We start from the raw sequence: 20,349 nt of genomic DNA, 5'->3' as shown, positions 1-20,349 counted from the left end.
TGTTTTTATAGTTAGTTAAGTGTTTACCTAATACGTGTTGTTATTATTATAAGTCATATTTAAAAACAAACAGTTTTATTTTAACTGTATTTTCTATTTTTAATTTAAAATAATAATAACTGAATAATAATTTATATTGCTAATGAATTTTTAATTGTTTTACGAATATATTAAATTAAAAAAAAAAAAAAAAACATGAAATCGTGGAATTTAAAAAGATTCTCTAGGCAATATCAAGTATCATTTAATTTTACGAAGTGTAAAAATAAACTCAATATTAATAATAATAATAAAAAAAAAAAAAATCGATAATTGAGAAATTATAATGCATGGTATTGTTAAGAAATAAACACAAGTATAATATGAGTCTGTTGCATAATAAAAATTCATTAATGATAATTAATTGATTTTAATTAGGTTTTGAATAATATATAGCGTAGTGTAATAAATATGATGCCATAGAGTGTTCACATCATATTAAAAGAAGCGTGTATTGGCCGATAAACAGTTTGTAATTAAATTGTAGGTGAGTATAGATACTGATGAAGGAGAGAACACTAACATATATCGCTGCGGAAATGTTGTATTTGATCATTAAAGTAAATATGTTATTTAATAAACGCTTATCTATACGTTACTGTATATTGTGTATGTTAAAACGTGATTATATAATAATTGATTTTAATCAAACGTATCTAATTTATGCTTAAAAACATGTTTGAAATCACTTAGAGATGATATCTTAGCGAACCGACCTAATTTTAAGTAGGTTTATTAACACAATTTTTTCAGTGGTTTTACAAATTATTAATTATGTATTTTTAAACTAAATAACTTTTATTAAAACAATTAAACATAAATATTAAATAATACTGACTACAACATAAATTATATAATAACAACATATAAAAAAAGCTTTTAAAAATTATTAAATTATTAATATTAAAATGTATGCTATAACTCAAATATCAGTGTTTGGACTTATGTAGGTAGTAAAGTTTGAGCAGTTTTGTAAATTAATCTAAAACTTAAACTTAAATTATATGTTATAAGTTATTATTACTTTTATAAGTCTTATGAAAATATCCAGAAATATAATGTCACTTTAACTATTTTAATATAATATTTATTCTTTATGATAACAATTTATTAAATGAACCTTTTTCCAATACACATTTCAAATTCATTCAAAAAAAATTATAGTGTAATCACGTAATAATACACTTTAATACTAATATTTAGTAAGTAGTTACAATTAGTCTAGAAAATTGTCAAAAATATATTTTCACTAGTCAATTAATAATCATAAATATAGTAACATGCGCAGATAAATTAATCGAATGCGACTCAGTGATGGGAATAGGGTTTATAATTGAGAAGTTTTCAGAACCGCAAAAAATAAATTAAAGTTTTACTTCTGATAATATATAACGGAATAGCTCTATTAAACTTATAACTCTACTATATTTAAGCGACATTTATCACTCGTTGGAGTGTTTTAATTCATGGTCTTACGTTAAGTTATTCTTATTAGGAGTCGTTATCAAAGTTCCGATCATAGCTTAAAATAAATTTATTAAATGACTCTACGCGTTATGCAAAACACTTAACAATCTCTACCACGACTAGTTAGAAAACCGTTTATTTAAAAAATACATGTTTAATAAGTAGTGATTTGTTTAGTAAAAACATTAGTATTAAACATCTAATGGTTTATTTTTTATCATGAATAAACAATATTATAAACGATTATAATGACAAAATTATAAGTAATTAAAATAAATACTAACTAAAATGAAAATATATTTAATGTTTAAAATGTTAATGAATATTAAACTACGCCTCTAAACTGTATTATCAGAGTAAATATAGCAGAAGAATATTTAATGCACCGTAGTCCATCGTTTTGAGTATTAAATTTTAACGACACATGTCTAGGAAGTCTGACAACATTTCAAAAACAACAACTTTGCGAAAAAGTTAGTTTTATAAAAATTAAAATCATTATAACCTCGTCAAAATTATTTCCTATAGAATATTATTTATTTATTCACTTTAATGTATTATAGTATACTATTCACAAAATTGTCATTCTTTCTTTTAGATTGAGGAGACCTTGCACTATAAATTATATCGACAAATTAAAAAAAAAAAAAAAAACACATAATTAAATATTAATTACAAATAAATTCCATTATATTATGACATATTTTGCATTATCGAATTGCTATAGTTTTGTAACTCAAGTAACGCTTTTTAATATACACTTAAGTCGAGGTAAGATACCGGTACAAATGAAAATAAATTCTAGCTGGATTTATCTTTGTACTTATCTTTTCGAACAATTTTATTTTATATATATATACATACCTATGTCCTATATATGTGTATGGCCATAGTATCTGCTTTACAATCAATACTTCTACAACTACACAATCGAATGATACATTTAATGTATTTCTATACACACATTATAAATTATAATACGTGTGTGTTTTTCAATTAAGTTGACAATCTACAACATGTTTATTTGTACTTGTCAATGACCCGAGGCTTAGATAGCTATTCTAGCTAGGAATGCCTTAATTAAATAAATAAATAAAAAAAAAAAATGTCAATGACCTATATTTCAGTGTTACGTATACATTATACAATTATACATAATAGTTTTATTATGTTTCAAACCAACATTGTGTATTCGATAAGGGTTAGGACGTATGAATGGAATGAAAAAAAAAAAAATTACAAAAACACTCTATTTCAAGATAAACCTATAAAATCAATATACACTCTCTGGGCATTCTACAGGTATCTTGAAAATGTTTTACCTCAAATGAATAGCATTTTTTTTTTTTTTTTTTCATAATGTTTTTCAACATTCTTTGATAAAAATGCATCGATCACATACCAACGTAACTCTCTAATACTAAGTGTGACACGTCTAATTGATGTAATCGATAAATACAATATAAAAACTAAAATAAATCGCTAATTGGTTTTTATGACATCATATTGTATTCATATTTTATTTCAAAAATTATTTATAAACATATAAATAATTTCATAGAATGTTTTTGAAAATTTATCATAAACAAGGTTTGACTGTCATGAAATATTTTAAAAACTCAATATATATATATATATATATATATATATATCACTTTATAGTTTTTGGTACATTATATTTACATTTTTATAACTAAATTATTGCATTATTTGTAAATTTACGTTTGCCAAAAATAGCTTATTTACACTAATCATATTATTTTGCATTAATTTATTAAATAAAAACGAAAAACTGAATTTAACTAGGTATATATTTTAAATATAATCAATTATTTATTGTAAGTGTCGCAGTTTAGCTTTTGATAAATCATTATATAAAAATCCATCTTGATTCGTTTTTAATTAAGTATTTATAATTGTTTAAACATTGTTATACTACTATTATTATTATTATTATTATTATTATTATTATTATTATTATAATTTAGTTTTTCTCCAGTAAAACGAATATAATAGTTTATAACAGTACAAGATATAAAATATAGTATATAATAAATAGCGTATAATGATTTATTAAAAAAAAAAAATACAATTAATTAAATACATTTTTAGTAAAAATAAAAAATAGATATTGGATGATGTCTGTATTATCTGTCAGAGACATGACAAACTTTTTTCCTGGGGAAAAAATGCTAATTTTTAGAAAAATACAATATACATGCATGAACACAAGTTTTAAATAAATATCTTACTTATCTAGAGTTTATAAAATGGTTATGAATTAATTAATTTTTAGTTTGGATTTATTTGTGTAAAGAATAAAATAAAGTCTACTTTTATCTAATCGTTTTGATAAATCAAATGTATAAGAGGTACCAAATAATGAAAATTGATCTTTTTATCTACTTACCAATGTTTAAATGAATTATTAAATAAATTTCATATTTTAAATAATATTTCATATAGGATACATAGTAAAAATAAAAATAAAAATATTAAACATAAATTTAATATTATTATACTGAATTATATCAAAATAAAATGTTTAATGTATATACAAGCTATTCTCATTAATTTAATTATTATACTGACAATCTATATTCTATATGATATGTTTAAAATATTAAAGTTAACTTTAATTAATAATTAAAATATATAAAACAATATTTTATTACTCTATAAAAAAATCTTTGATAGGTGAGGAATTTTTATTTCAATAATATTATTATAGAAACAATTGAGAATAAATTAAGAAACCTATGGCCTTGATTACAAAGAGAATTTATTAAAGAGTGAATTAAAAATGAATATATAATACATTGTATTACATAATGCCAAAATGGATATTTTATATAGTTCTTGGTTGTAATACAATTACACATTCTTTATTAAAATTTGTATTATGTATAAATGAACATAGGTACAGCCGTTGTAATAACTTAATAATAAGTTATTATTTAATAATTGCGGATTCTAAATAAATTATTACATTTGATATTTTATTGGTTTCCTAATTAATAACTGAATTTTACCAACATATTTCTGATAAATTAAAATAATTTTAGATAACTATTTATAACATTTGGCATTATTTTGATATTAATTTAATTTATATTTAATTTATATAAAACTAATAATTTTAGTGATATATTATATTTAAATATGTTTCTAGTCACGTAAAATAATTTTGTTTTCCAAAATAATTGGATAGAATTATAATTTCCCACATAAGTATATTTCTATTAATTATTTATTTAAATTAAGTGCAACTTATATGTACATTATGTTGTTAGTTAAATTTTATAATTTAAAATAACTATCTTTTTTATAGAAAAGTACTTCACATGTAATTCAAATTTCTTACTTACTATATTTACCATTACACTGCAATATTTCTTCATAATTTACTATCCATTATAAACTAAAATGATTACAAATTTAAGTTGCTAATTACGTATTGATAAATGTATTATATTTACCACAAGTCAGGCTTTAAATTATTATATAACATAATATGTTTATTAAACATTACTCATTAGCTATACAACTATAATATTAATTTAGGTACTTATAAATCATTCGATTGTTTTAAATCAATGAAAATTGTATAAAATGTAACGTTTTTTTTATAATCTCAAAATAAAAATCTTATAAACTTATATATAATATAAAAAAAAATTCATCAACGCAAGTTTAAATGAATGATTATATCACTATAGTAATTATAATATTACAGTAAGTATATGCTAATTTAAAAAAAGTTTTTAATAAACAAACACGGTAATTCTGCAGGATAAGTTAAAAATAATTTTAGAACACATACAGTGGGCAAAAAAAAATGTTACTCTCACGTGTTTGTTCTAAATTAGGAACTATTCAATTTATCAACCAACCTAAATTAGGCACCTTATTATTATGGACATTAATAATCCTTATTCATACAATAAATTTCAGAATATAATGACATTATAGATCTCGTAATTATTTTCTTTACCTATTTGGTTAATAGTATGGTGCTTAACTATTACTTTTTAGTTATTAGCTATATATTATTGAGTGACGCGAGAAAGTAGGGTGAAATATCCCTCTTTGTTTTGTTATTTATGATATAGTAACAATATTAGAATATACACTAATACACATGGTCATTTATAAATATCATTATTTGAGAATTTTTATTATTAATAAAAAAAAGAAATGAGTATAAATATTATACGTATATTACGTACATTATTATGCTTAATGGTCAATAGTTCGTAAGTGTAAAAAACAGAATTTGAGACACAAAGCAATCTAATTACATTAAAATTATATTATGAAATTGTACTCTTATAGTAATACACTTAAACAGCTTTATTATTAGTTTGGAAAAACACATTCGCATTTTTAGATGATTTGTCTAAAACACGTTTAAAAGATTGAATTAGCTATAGATAGTTTATATTTGTTTTTTGGTATGTAAAATTAAAATTATAATATATTACAGTATCCAATTAGCAGTAAGCTAAAATTCCGTTGCAAAGTACCTACTTAAATTAATGATTATTCGATTTATTCGGTACTCGATGTTGTCTATAATCAATACAGTTTTTTGCCCTAAATAGGGCATTGAAATGAATGATGTTATGTGTATATGATTTGTTGGTTTATCATCTCTCTCAAACGATTCCTAATTAATATGTAGCCGTATAACTTAGCATAAGCATTAGTTAAAAAATAATGCAGCGTATTTTGGTGTAAAATATTAATTGTGGAAATGTTCTAATTAATTAAAATTGAATTATTTGTTAGTAATATACTAGAACTAATTTTAAAACTATGATATAAACAATAAGACAAAATATACTGCTTACACCAAACAACTATTAAATATAGGGCCACGGCATCCATATATTTTTGAAAAAAACCGATTTTTTACTATTTTTTTATCGTAATATTTGTTTATGGATTTCACTTATTTTTAAATAGCAGACATTTATTTTATTAGTTAATTACATACCAAAGTAGAATATTTCTTTGAAGATATTTATACATTAATATCGATTTTTGAACAATTAGTGTAGTATTTATGAACATTTAAGGTTTTAAGTTTTTAAGAATGAAATAGTACAACATAAATTTATGGTAGTGTTGTTATGCCACTACGTATTTATAGATAACAATGAGTTAATAGTTTAGCGTTTTTATATTTAAATTTTCAGAAACCAACCATTATTCCTTTTTAGTAAATTTAAAGTTTAAAACAAAAAAAAGTTTAATATTATAAGATAAAAATATAATGTAATAATTGTATTATTTGCACATCATAATTATTCTAAAAACTAACCGTTTAACACTACCATTTATAACAATACTTGTTTTTTATAATACTATAAATTAGTTATCATTTAAAACGTTCAAATTGTATTTTTTTTTATATATGTCAACATATAAATATACTTAAACCTTTAGACTTTTAGAATAATTGAACTTATTTTGTTAAATGCCGCCTTTTTTTTTCTTTTTTTTATTATCCTTGAATAAAAAAGCGAATCTTGATATAGATAAAATGTACGTGATTTGTGTCCATATGACATATTATGACATACATTTTTTTAATATAAATTTAAAATTTGGAAGTATAACACTCTAATAATTCATGCATGTACAATTTATTTTTTTTCTTAGTAGCAAAGACCTAACCTAACCATCCAAGTGGTATTTGTTTCTCAGTGTTTTCAAATATTTAATTGAATGAATTTACTGTTACTACGACGCTGTATCTAACCTGTTTGAAGTTAATTAATTAATTAATTAATTAAATCAAAGTTGCTAAGCAAAATCAAGTTCATCAGTATCCAATTTGTCTCTGTGTTATTTTTTAAAACAAAAATCAGATATCTGATTAAATTAACTTTAAGAACTTTATAGTAGTTTTAGAGTGTTTAATATAGGAATACGTTTTATCCATACATAAAATCAATGTATTTTTAGTATTTTTAACTTTTTTTAATATACATACAGTAAAATTTTGATCACATATTTTTACAATATACACACACACACACATAAATATATATATATGTATAATTTATATTTTTATTTCATTCATTGTTTGAAACGAATAAGGATTTTAAACTGTTTTATCTCATTATTTATTTTTAATCAATAAAAAAAATTAAATTATTATTATTATTACTCAAACGAATTCACTGTAACGTTTATAAATTTATATTGTTTTTAAAACAAGAAATACATTGAATTATGATATTTTTAGTACTTTTATATATTTATTATTTCATATGAACATATTTTGGCTTGGAGCTTTATACGGTATTTAATTTAAATCATTCCAAAGAAAAAGTAAAGTGGGGAAAATCTATTGATCTTTTAGGCAATTTCAACAGCAGGGCACCAAAATAGTTATCCGGAAATCATGAAATAGGTATTTCCTGGATCAAAGTTTTGTATATACTGGCGCACCATATTGTTTGAACGCTACTTTTTTCTTCAAATAATTAATCATGTTTGGTTATCGTTGTTTTGAAATAGTTGATCATATGTTTGTTGTCAATGGCCTAATATATTTATAAACAATAAATTTAACTTTTTTGCAAAAAAAAACATTATGCATAATATTATTTATTACAAAATATATTCATATACTCTGAAAATGCAGGGTAATATTAACACTAAAATATAGTTATAAAATCAAGGTAATCTGTAAGAATCAGCCATCTGGGTTTTTTTTTAATTTTGCGTGACAACAATTATGGAGATTTAGCAGCAACATTATCGAAGTAGGGAAATAAACTAGTATCATATCAATCATTAGGACTTTCAATAAAATATTAAAAAATACTAGATAACTAATAAAATGTATAATAAATATTATGTTATAAAATAAATTATAAAAAGTAATATAATACTGGATTTTGATCAGAATATTCATGATGAAATGTAAAATATAAAATTGTGATTTCGATAAAGGTGAAGTTATGTTTGGTAATCAATATAGTATACAGTTCCAATGTTATATAAATTTGTTTTTACTTTCTAAAAACCAAGTTGAAGTAAAATATAAAGTTAAATTTAAAAAATATATACGATATATCGTATATATTAAACTCCCGGAAGTGAAAATAAATTAAGTTTTAATATAGGTTCAAATTATATACAATTAGTATTTTTGAATTTCATAACAATATAATTTTAGAATTATAATTTTTTTGATTATTATTATTATTATTGATATTCGACTATATTAAAAAAAAATATATCAATAATTTATTAACGGTACTGAATTTCATTCTTGTCAATAATCACACTACATTTTAAATTATAATGTGGGTATATTTGATGCAGAAGGTATAATTTTGTTCTACCTTTTTCTTTTTATTCGGTAGTTGTAGGAATATTGTAATACATATATTTTAAATTAAAATGTGTTTTTTTTAATAAATTAATTACGTGCAAACAAATCACAAAAAAATTATAAGTGGTATATGTATATATTGTAATCCATGTATTAATTTTAATCGTTATCTAGACGCCTTGTTTCCATCTGCTATCGCCATTTCGGTTTTAAGTATTTCTCACGTTATATATCTCTATCACTGGCCTATGATGACAAATGGCATTGCTAAATGTCCGGTCGTTCATAATTGATTACAATTGTCAGACTTGTCAACATAATACTATTATGATAATCCACCACGAATAAAATCTCCTGATTAAGTCCCGCTGACTACGTTTCTATTGTATATTAAGACTTTTGACATTATTAATAATATAATAAAATATATTATGTTAACAACAATATTATTATGATTAATTATCTTACACATTATTATCTAAGCTTGGGTAACCAGATGCGTTATATAAAAAAAAAGGACAATTTTACAAATAATTTTAAAGATACACTAAAATTATTGCGAATGTACTAAACATTTGTGCATTTTACACATTTACATTTTTCGTGCAAATTTCTCATAAATCTTGTCTTAATATCGCATCATCACTTATAATCAGAATTTTATTACCTACTCCATATATTATCACCACTTCTATAAATTATTTTTTAAGAAAAATGAAATCATAATTTTTATTTTTTATATAAATTCCTAATAATTTATTTAATAAAATATCTAATGCTCCAACCAGTTTTGATGTTATAAAATTTATTTTTCCCCAGCATTTCTTCTTTTTAGTTGGAGGTTCTATACTATAAACTCTAAAGAAATGCTGGTCTCTAATCCCGATGCATCGCTACTTTCTAGACTATCAGTTTCTAAAGTTTCCTCAGATGGATTATGGAGTAATGTCTAAGTTAAAGCACAATTTATATTATATTTTTGTTTTCTTTCCGATTCATTCAACTTTCGTTAAATATGAATATTTTCTTGTATTGCTCTTTTAATATCTATTCCTCCGAGACCACCAAAACACTCAGGTAAACGCTGGTTTATTAGAAAATGTTTATTAACTTAAATTTTAATTTATTTCAGTGCATCAAAATGAGCTATATCAAATAACAAATCTATTTTTTTTTTTTTTAAATCATTTTCTTTTAACCAATAATATTCAACTAACTTTTGAGCATTTTTTTAAGATTACGCCATTCGTCATACAACTAAATTTAGTTATGCAATGTTGAACAGATCGAATAGGAATCCAGGCTTTTTCCCAAAAAATACAACATTCTCGTACAGCTAACGTCGCACTTTCTCTAGTAGTAAGATTAATGGTTCTCATATTGTAGAAAAACACAAAAAGTACTTGCTCATTAAATAGAAGTTTTGAACCATGAATTTGTGTTATCTGAGATCCAATTAAAAATATTTGAAAATCACTTCTTAGTTTTATTGACATTTTTATTATTTAAATTATTATGGATTATTAATGAAAAACGCAATAACAATCTTTAACACATAAGTACATAAGATATTGACACGATTAGAATAAATGAGTATCCCGATTCACGAAAAAATTGATAGGTTAGGTTACCTATAATATTTTATAAAGCAAGATTAGTACCATCCAAAACTTAATGCGATAAGTTGTAGACGAATAATACGTATTTCAACATATAGTGGTTAATCTTATTTCACAATCGTATTGTTTATTATTTATATAATACGAAAAAATAAAGAATAAATTACAAAAATAAGTAGATACGAAGTATATAATATGACTGTGAACATTTTATTATTTTACTCAATGTTGTAAGTTATGATTACGGTAAAATAATAAAATGTAAATAATACATGTAAATGTGAATAAATTTTATATTTTAAGATTAAAGTTCATACGTTTTATAAATAAATAGATTTATCAAACAATTTTAAATTATAAAATATATTGGAAATTTAATTTACTTGAAAAAAAATTTCATAAAAAATTACATTTTTTTTTAACGGTTTACAAAATATTTACGGAAATACCAAAAATGTCTAGAATTATGTATTTAAAAATGTATTAAGCTCAAACTTTAGCTTCAATTCAGCACAGTTTAACTTTATTTGATTGACCAAAAATGTTTTCCAGTTAATTTTTATATGTTGTACACACCGATTTGGGAAGAGGGTATGAGACCAACAATATATCAATATTTTTTTTCTCATATGATAGTACCTATAATATAGAAAACAAACTAAATACTTGTGAAAAGAGGATATTTTGTTTTTTTTTCAAAAAGAGCCCAAAAAAACTAGAGTATTAATAAATAGAGGACAAATTTCCATAAAACAGGACGTATTGTTACCCTAAACTAAACCTACTTCGATGTTCTATGACACATATTACTAATAGATATACTACATACTGCATTCAATTTACGAGTAGGTACCAAGGAATAAATGGAAATATATTTAATTTTATTTTAATCTACCATGTAGAATAATTTATACCTTCCCTTATAATTTTAATACTACTTATACAGATTACTTGAAAACACAAATTTATCCGCACAATTCCTGAACATAAATTATACGATATCATGAAATATTAATGAGATATTCAATTACATTTTGTAGTCTATACGACAGATTAAAAAATAATAAATACCCAGTTTGTAATTATAATACGATATTATCGGTTTCGATAAAAATTATAATGATGTTCACACCTTTGGTTCTAAATTAATTTATCATTAATAAAATTTAAACATTCTTCAAATCGAGTTAAATATAACTGGTATTTATTAGTTTGAACACAAATCACAATAAGATTATGTTGTTTTTTTTTACAAACAAAACAATATAATATCATTATTATTATCATTATTATTATTATTATTAGATCTAATTAAAAAAAAATTAAATAAAATCAATTATTTATGACACACACACGAGCTTACTGTGAATTAAAATTACTATTTTGATTAACTAATTGGTTAATATTTTATGGAATTGGTAGTTAGAGTGAGACAATTTACTCTTATTCTTTGTAGACAAGATAGTTACGGTAATATAGATATGATATTTGTATCGTTCTCCGACTATACTATACATAACAGTCCGTTATTATATAATATATGCGCTATAGCATCCAAATATTCTACTCAGACCAAACAAATTATTACCCATACCCATAAAATCAATGTATGCAACTAAATTTTATTTTATTTGCTAAAATATTTTGTACAAGCAGAGTAATTTTATTTTTAAATATTATCGACAACTATTATTATATCACGACTGATGATCTCAAAAAATAATAACATTATCTCATCACCGTTAGTGGTATACAAACATTACATCTTTAATTTGTCACCATCATAATACCGTTGTTCAAAGTTATCAAAATCCTAAACGATTTCAGCCAGTATCCATAACATCTAACCCAGACCCTAACGTTAGGAATTTTTAGGTTTTCTTTAGATGTTTAGCGAATGATTTTATTCGTTAGTGTTTTAGAGAGTCGAAATGAAAACGTATTTCGTGTCTTAGTTCAGACCATAGACGCGACGAATAATCTGTGTGACATGAAAAATGAGGGTATTGTGTATCTTAGAGAAACCTATTATTTATTAAAATAAAAATTTAAAACTTACCACTCACCAGTAAAGTAACCACTCCGAGTCCAATTCAATTAATCTTAAATTCGATATACATAGATTGTCAAATCTCAAATACAGACTTGAGAAAATTAAATATAAAAAATGAATTATTTTTAAAGTTTGAACAGCATACCCGTACATCCGGAAATACTGTGCATGTCAGTACAGTGACTATAATATATATCATACACATATAGTAGTGTGGTGGTATACGTAATAGTTAAGCAGCCGCGACCAGAGGATAAACAGATACGAACTGGGATGTAAGTATAATATATATATATATAAATATACATGGAGTGACAGAGACATTTATAAGAAAACGTCATTTCCTTCGCGGTATCAGACCGAACGAGGTAAGACATCATAAATTTCGGCTGACAGATACTGACGCGAACGCATTAAAGGTTCCAGGTCAAAAGATGGCGGAGATTAATTCAGTTTTTTTTCACGCATACGCACACCCTCGCTACCTGTACATGTGCGAATATAAATATATATTATTATTATTACTATTATTATAGTGATAGTGTCACTGTGGATGGTATACGTGTATACTGAACAAAACGGAAAAAATCACAATGCTACATCGTGTAACAAATTGTTTTTAAATATTCACCAAACACAATAAAATCACCCAAACATGTTATTACTAAAACGGACGTTGCACGAACGTTTACATAAAAAAAAAAATAAACAAGAAATAAGAAAATTCATCGAATAACGTCATGTTGCACGCGTGGGACTGCATTTTAATATTATATTATATTATTATAGTACTCGAATGGCGAACAAAATAATCTAAAAGAGAAAAAAATGTATGTAATAAATGAAGGCTGCATTCGAATATATTGTAATAACAGCATAACATAATTTTTAACAACTCGTGCTATACTGTAATATAACGTTTGTGGTTTAATTATATGTGCATATATATAAATATATATACAACCTGCAAATATTTATAATTTGATATGAAAAAGTACATAAAATAAACCACATAATACGACTTGACGTTACAATATTACGTTAATTATTCGCATTCAAACATTCTATGATAAAAAAAAAAAAATTAAATCATTCACTAAAATTCTTAAGGTTTGGCCAACTTTATTAATTTAAAATGTAAATGTAATCTCAAAAGTAGTAATTCAAATGTCATACTTTAATTGAATTAGCTTCAGTAGAATATGGCATTTAATTAATAGATAACATTTAAATTGAGTAATGAAAATTAAAAAGATTCATTACTAAAAATACCTACTCGCATACACGCCGAGATAACTTATTCGAAATTTTCTATTTATATGGGCTGTGAGGAGATAAAATGTAATTTTTTAAATTTAAATTTTTGATCTTCGGTAAATTATATGGTAATTTTAACACAAAAAGTAATACATAAATTATATGTATTATAATAATATACAAATGTTCCATATTATATAAATACTTTGATAAATAATATGATTGAAAAATTAATTATCATTGTTTTTTTAGAAATTATGGATATTTATTTTTATTTAAATTTATACTTTCATTGCATTGAGGAGAATTTTGTATTAGTCTTACAACACTGTATATTAGGTGTATTTTATTTTTATATGCGTCATATTTAACGTTCAATTTACTTTGATCTTTTACATACAGGATGTTTTTGAGGTTAAAGGGAAAGCAGAAAACTATTGTATTGTTAATATTGCATAATATGATTTTCAATTTTATTAACCAATGTTTGAAAATTTAACACAGGTCCCTTCTCATAACTAATTCAATTATCGAAAATACATAATCATAGTTTAATTTTGTAGATGTATGAAATTGAAGTTTAAGTTCAAGTATAATGCAATTGGATATTTAGATAAAATGTAAAAATAAAGATTTCGTATTCAAATAACATTATACGTAGAGATTTTAAACTTGTTTTTATTACGTACATATTTAACTACACAATGATATTTCAAAATGTTTAAAAAAAATATTAAACAATTTAAATATCAAATAAATTCACAACTTTTAACAGTACATTAGTCTTGATTCACTAATTAAATTTGATAATTTTAGTAAAAAGAAATGTCAACTACTGAAGTAAAGAAATAATAGATTATTATTTTAATAAAACTTATATAATTTATAAAAGTTATAAATAATATATAGTCGACTTAATGACTTATAGGTTAACAATAACCGTTATGACTGCTATATTCTAATAAATTAATATAATATAGTAAATACTAATAGTTATATACTAAGAAAATTATACTAAATGATGAACCTCCGTTTCCTTCACATAAAATCGGTTTATTCTATACAAATATTTATCGTCGAATTAAAATAAATTAAAATATCCATTCCAGTAATCAATTAAAAACATTTAAAGAGTTCTTTAATTATTTATTTTGACTTTAAATATTACAGAAAAAAATATACGATTCACTATCGATTGTAACTAAATTGGTGAATTTAATGATTATTATTTTAATATTATCTTTAATTTTAAGATACGTAAGCTGAAATCTACATTAAAATAATTCCTAAATATTGAATAAAATCAGGAAAAAAATATTTTCTTCGTGATTTAAATCATATTTTTTTTATTTTTTACCAAAACAATAGTTTTAATTACAAGTTTATTTTTTTATTTTGATTTTTTACTTACTTAATGAAGTATAAACTTGATAAATCTGCCAAGTACAATATTTTGAAAACCTGAAACATAATAAGGTATTAGGTAAAAATGATATACGTTTCATGATGTTTTAATATGCTTAATGTATTTTATCAAAAAAATGTTGTATTATTATTTTTTTTAATGTGAAATAAACATTACAATCATAACACAACGGAAGTGTAATAAGACTTTCTCAGTTGACTAATTGAAAGTTTTATTTTTACACGCTTCAGTAATAGAATTGCTTGAAAAATTTTGTGAACATACGTTTTTTTCATTTATAATAAATAATATTTTTTCTTAACTAATTTCGTACAAAATCCGTAGTCTACTTATGAGAAATAATTTAATAATTAGAACATAGATAAAATATGTTTTTCATTACGGTATGGTCTTATAAGAAGTATATTTTAAGGTCAGTAATGGGTTGAACACGTTTGAATCCGATGGTTACGTTTAGCCACAGTGATGAATATATTATACAATGAAATCCCTAATCCCTTATATTATTTGTGTTTAATATTATAGTATGCATTGACGTAGTTTTGCGTAGAACAACGAAGTTTAATGCTATTTATCATTAATGGATTAGTGTTTAATAATTATAAATACCTCATCATTATTATTAAATATTATAATTTGCACTGTTGAATATTAAAAGGAAAGCAGGTAGAGATAAAAATATTTAATAAATATTCAGCTTTTTTTTTCAAATTGTAACTATACACGAGAAAGATTTATTGTATTCAGCAAATCCTTTTTTTTTTTATTTGCGAACCCACGTGCCTGTACATACTTATAGTATAATATATTATGGTTAGGTACGTCCAAAACATAATGTATGTATATAAATTATTATTGTTAAATTTACATATTTTCAATATTTAAGTGGTGTCTTATGAAGTGTATAACGTACCTACTTCATAAGTGTTTCAAAATTTCAATTGTTGAAAAAATAATTCTAAATTATTCAATTATATTTTTATTTTTTTTTTTGTGGCACTTTTAGAATATACAATGATATATTTAATAACACAGCAGAGTGTTGGAGTTAAAATATTATTCTAGCGAAATGCAATGCGTTAGTGGTTAGGTTACTGGTTGATATCGTACGCGAGGCAAAGAAAACTTTCGTGTTCCGAATTTTATTCTCATTCAACAAATATATCTACACCATGTTTTAAATAGTCGATTTATACCCTCTTCAGTATTATACTTAAATGGTGAATTATGGTAATGTAAACATACAAAATAATAGCTTCCGTGGTTTTTATATCTATTATTATACTGCACTACATCATGAATGGTTAATGTTGCGGATAAGGTTTTAAATCATCCTTGTTTTTACATATTATTATTATTATTATTATTATCATTATATATAATTAACATTATACTGTTTTTTTTTTAATGTTGTAATGAGATCGAATCACACGTTTGAATATTCCATCAGTATTAGTTGCGTACAGCTATTGTTTAACGTATACTTTTTTCAAAAATACCAAAAGGTTTTAGAATAAATCTAGATGTTTCAGTGGTCAAATTGAATTTGAAAAGATTTTAGTCCTTTGATTTATAAAACATCGTAATACCTTTATGTCTATGTCGTTATGTATTGCTTCGTTCAATAAATTTAAAACTTTATAATATTTCCATTAACCATTGCTTATACAAGAATGATGAAAAAAAGTTTAAATTTTCGCAAAAGTCGTTCAGTTTAATAAAAACAAAAAAAAATTAATTTAAAAAAAATTAATAATAATGATACATTTTATCAATTTCAAGAGAAAAATGCAATATGTATAAACTATTTTTTGATTTTCTAAGTTAACATTTTATAATATATAATAGTCAATTAATAGATGCCTGTAAGTATCATTAGCACGTTTAAATTTCATCAAAAATTAAATTATTAGAAATGACCAATTTGTACTTATATAACTCAAACCATTACTGACAAACACTAACATTTTAATTGATCTAAAATTTATGTCCAAAGCACTTCCTCCGCATAGGTTTTGTTTGACGTGTGTACGAATAAAAAATTACCTATATAAATGTAAATATTCAAACAAATATTTTATAATTCAATTTATCAAAATTCACCATAAATAACGAGCGTAAAATGTAACACAGTAATAATAAATGTAGGTAGGTATAATTTTTATAGTAAGTATTTAAATTAATTTTTTGCTTACAATTAATATCTATGTGAAAATGTACTGTGTTCAGAATTATAAATCAAAAGCAAACATTTTATTTGATTTTAATTTTTTTTTTTTTTTTAATTGACAAACTGAATATTACCAATTTTATTATTTAAATTATTGTATAATTTGAAATGATTTCATTAAAATATAATAATAATTATTTATTCGGCTGTTTCATATAGATTGTATATTAATGAATAAAATTATAACTATCCTAATAAAATAAATAAAATAAAAAACTAAACTATCGATTTTACTAAACGTGATATTGTAATGATCATTGACACTAGAAAATGTCAGATTATTTACATATTTCATTTTGAAACTATTTATTTTGTAATTTTAAATATTTTGATGTGAGCCTGTAAAAATGTATTCAAAGAATTTTGTTAGAACATACATATCGTTTAATTATCTTACGTGTTACTCTACAGTTTTCTTACTGATAAATTATTTATGTACAATATTCATATACAATGTTTAAATTCTTTTTTTTTTAAATTCAAATATAAACTTAATATATTATATATTAACTTAATTTTGATAAAAATAAAATATGCAAACCGTAAAAAATCATGAAAAATAAATTATTACACATTTTGAAATTTAGCGTTAAAAATTATACAGTAAGATAATATTGCAGTACCTATACGTTAAGTGGTAATTTTTTGATAATGAATTTAAATAAAAAATGGTGTGTTTTTTGCATGCCTTAATTTATTTAAAGAAATAGTATTTGAGTTATAAACTGTTTTAAGAGAAAAATTATCCTTTTAAATTTGAATGTCTTGAATACAGTTAACATAAATTAAACATTTTAGAAATTAAAATAATTTTTGCTTAATGTATTTATGGTTTATAGAAAGTTTACTCCATATAATTATAAAGACGCTGTGGAGAAATTGAGCCATTTTATCTTATCAAACGTTTTAAATTTGCATCAAATTATTAAAATACGTTAACATTTTTACAATATATTGTAAAATTACTGCTATATATATATATATATATATATATATATTAAAATTAATATAAATACTAAATTTAATGTTTGAATAAATACTTCAAATAGAATTTGACCAATAAAAATAATAATTGTCAATATTATATTGCATTTAGTGTTCTTCCTTCTTTCAATAATAGTATTAATAAAGAACGATTAAGTTATTAAACGAATGATTTATTTACTCATATTTTCAAGCATAACATAATATATAATAGATGATAGTAATAATAAACATAAAAAGAGCGTTAGACCGGCAAAAGACACGCATCGTAACGGAAAAAAAAACGACAGAGATAACTGTATAATAATACAGTAAGACAGTTTTGCCCCAATTTTTCCCATATACTGTACAATAGTACATTATGTTTACAATCGTTTCATAACCAGTGCTTGCAAACGTTATACTTACGTTAAAGATACTATAATATTTGACAAAAAACGATTGAAATTTGTAATCATAACTATAACGGAAAACGATAAACATAATTAATTAATCAACACAAAACAAAACATAACGATTAACAAAATATATATGTCATCAAACAAAACATAACGCAAAACGTTTTATATGGTATACCTATCACTAAAAGAAATAATTAATTTAAAATTACTTTAATAGTTATAAATTATGAAATATGTTAAACATTTTAATTCTGAATAACGATAAACTCAAAATTTGTATAACGTTTTAATTGTAAAATAATTTTTCAAATAAAAGGCTTGTTAATAAATAATTGTTAATTGAGAAATATCTTAGGTATCAAAAATTGATTAATAATACAATTAACGTGCTTATAACGATGAATCAAAATATACGGAATATCTTAATAGATAATTATGATAATATGATTGGTATAATTTTATAGTCTTTCGCGAGATACGTATTTTCCCGAAGTTAAAAATGGCCATATGAGTAAAATGCCTCAGGAAAATTTGTTCATATTAATTATAAAATTGTAATAACATAAAATAAATTACTTTAATAATTGTATTAAAAAATTGCTATGCTAAAAACAAAATTCACCGACGACTCAACTTGTGCATGCTTTTAACTACCTATCGGAAAATAGCTTATCATAATAAATTATGGCTGAGATTTTATTGCACTTGGCATATTTTTTTTTCATACTTGCGGTTTTTTATACAGTGTTCTTTTTTATTATTAAATTGTTTCGTGTTTTTTTAATGAGTGTGTTAAATGACAATGTTATTTTTAATTCTTGTGACTTTATTGTTTATTTTTTTTTTTTTTAATATTACATTTTCTTAGTTTTTTTGGAGGCATCGAATTTCTAGCCCTTATCATAATAATATTAAATTATAACGCTCGAGGTTGTATTGTTGCACTGAAACGAGCGGGTGTATTATGACGAATGTGGTTCCGAGTCTGAAAACTTTGTATATACTGTTACAATATTAAATAATACGAACATCGCTTTGACAGGATATTATGTCTGATGCCAATGGCAGTTATGCGCATGAGTGTACACTATTTTATTATAGAGGTATAATAAACGGAAAACAAAACGGAATATATTTTTCGAGAGTTTGGTTATCCGTTTTGTATTATTCACTTGCATGTTGACAGAATTCCAAATGGGGTTTTGAAATAAAATATAGTGAAAAAATTCCGCGTAACGTTCGCAGCGACTCCTTACTCCGTATCGAAAATACGTACTTGCATAGCCAAACAAGCGTATGGAAAACCGAATACCAAAAACAATACTAATTCAATTCGTTTGTATTTATGACCATCTGTTAGCGTGGATATTCACCACGGTCGAGATTCAGTGCTGTTTTCCCGCAAACTATCTACCGTTAGTCATATCATTTAACGAAAAGATGAAAAAACACGTGATGTATAGGTAATATTGGAACCTTGACGACATAATATCTTAATAGATACGTGAAAAATCTTCTG

The 20,349-nt window shown here is 23.1% G+C and overlaps 1 protein-coding gene across 3 annotated transcripts in view; it reads right to left on the bottom strand.

Annotated features, from left to right (window-relative positions):
- The window catches only part of LOC112593144 (BAI1-associated protein 3), a 153,699-nt gene that overhangs the window by 113,314 nt on the left and 20,036 nt on the right, over positions 1-20,349 (bottom strand). For all 3 annotated transcript variants that reach the window (XM_025337460.1, XM_025337461.1, XM_025337462.1), the window contains exon 2: positions 15,201-15,250. The gene's annotated coding sequence lies outside the window, so the exon portion shown is untranslated. The remainder of the gene's footprint in view (positions 1-15,200; positions 15,251-20,349) is intronic.

This window comes from Melanaphis sacchari, unplaced genomic scaffold (genome assembly GCF_002803265.2).
Source record: "Melanaphis sacchari strain LSU unplaced genomic scaffold, SCAv2.0 Contig1_pilon_pilon, whole genome shotgun sequence".
In the NCBI taxonomy this organism is placed as follows: domain Eukaryota; kingdom Metazoa; phylum Arthropoda; class Insecta; order Hemiptera; family Aphididae; genus Melanaphis; species Melanaphis sacchari.
Note: the sequence above shows the minus strand (reverse complement) of the source record. Positions and strands in the feature narration are given on the sequence as shown.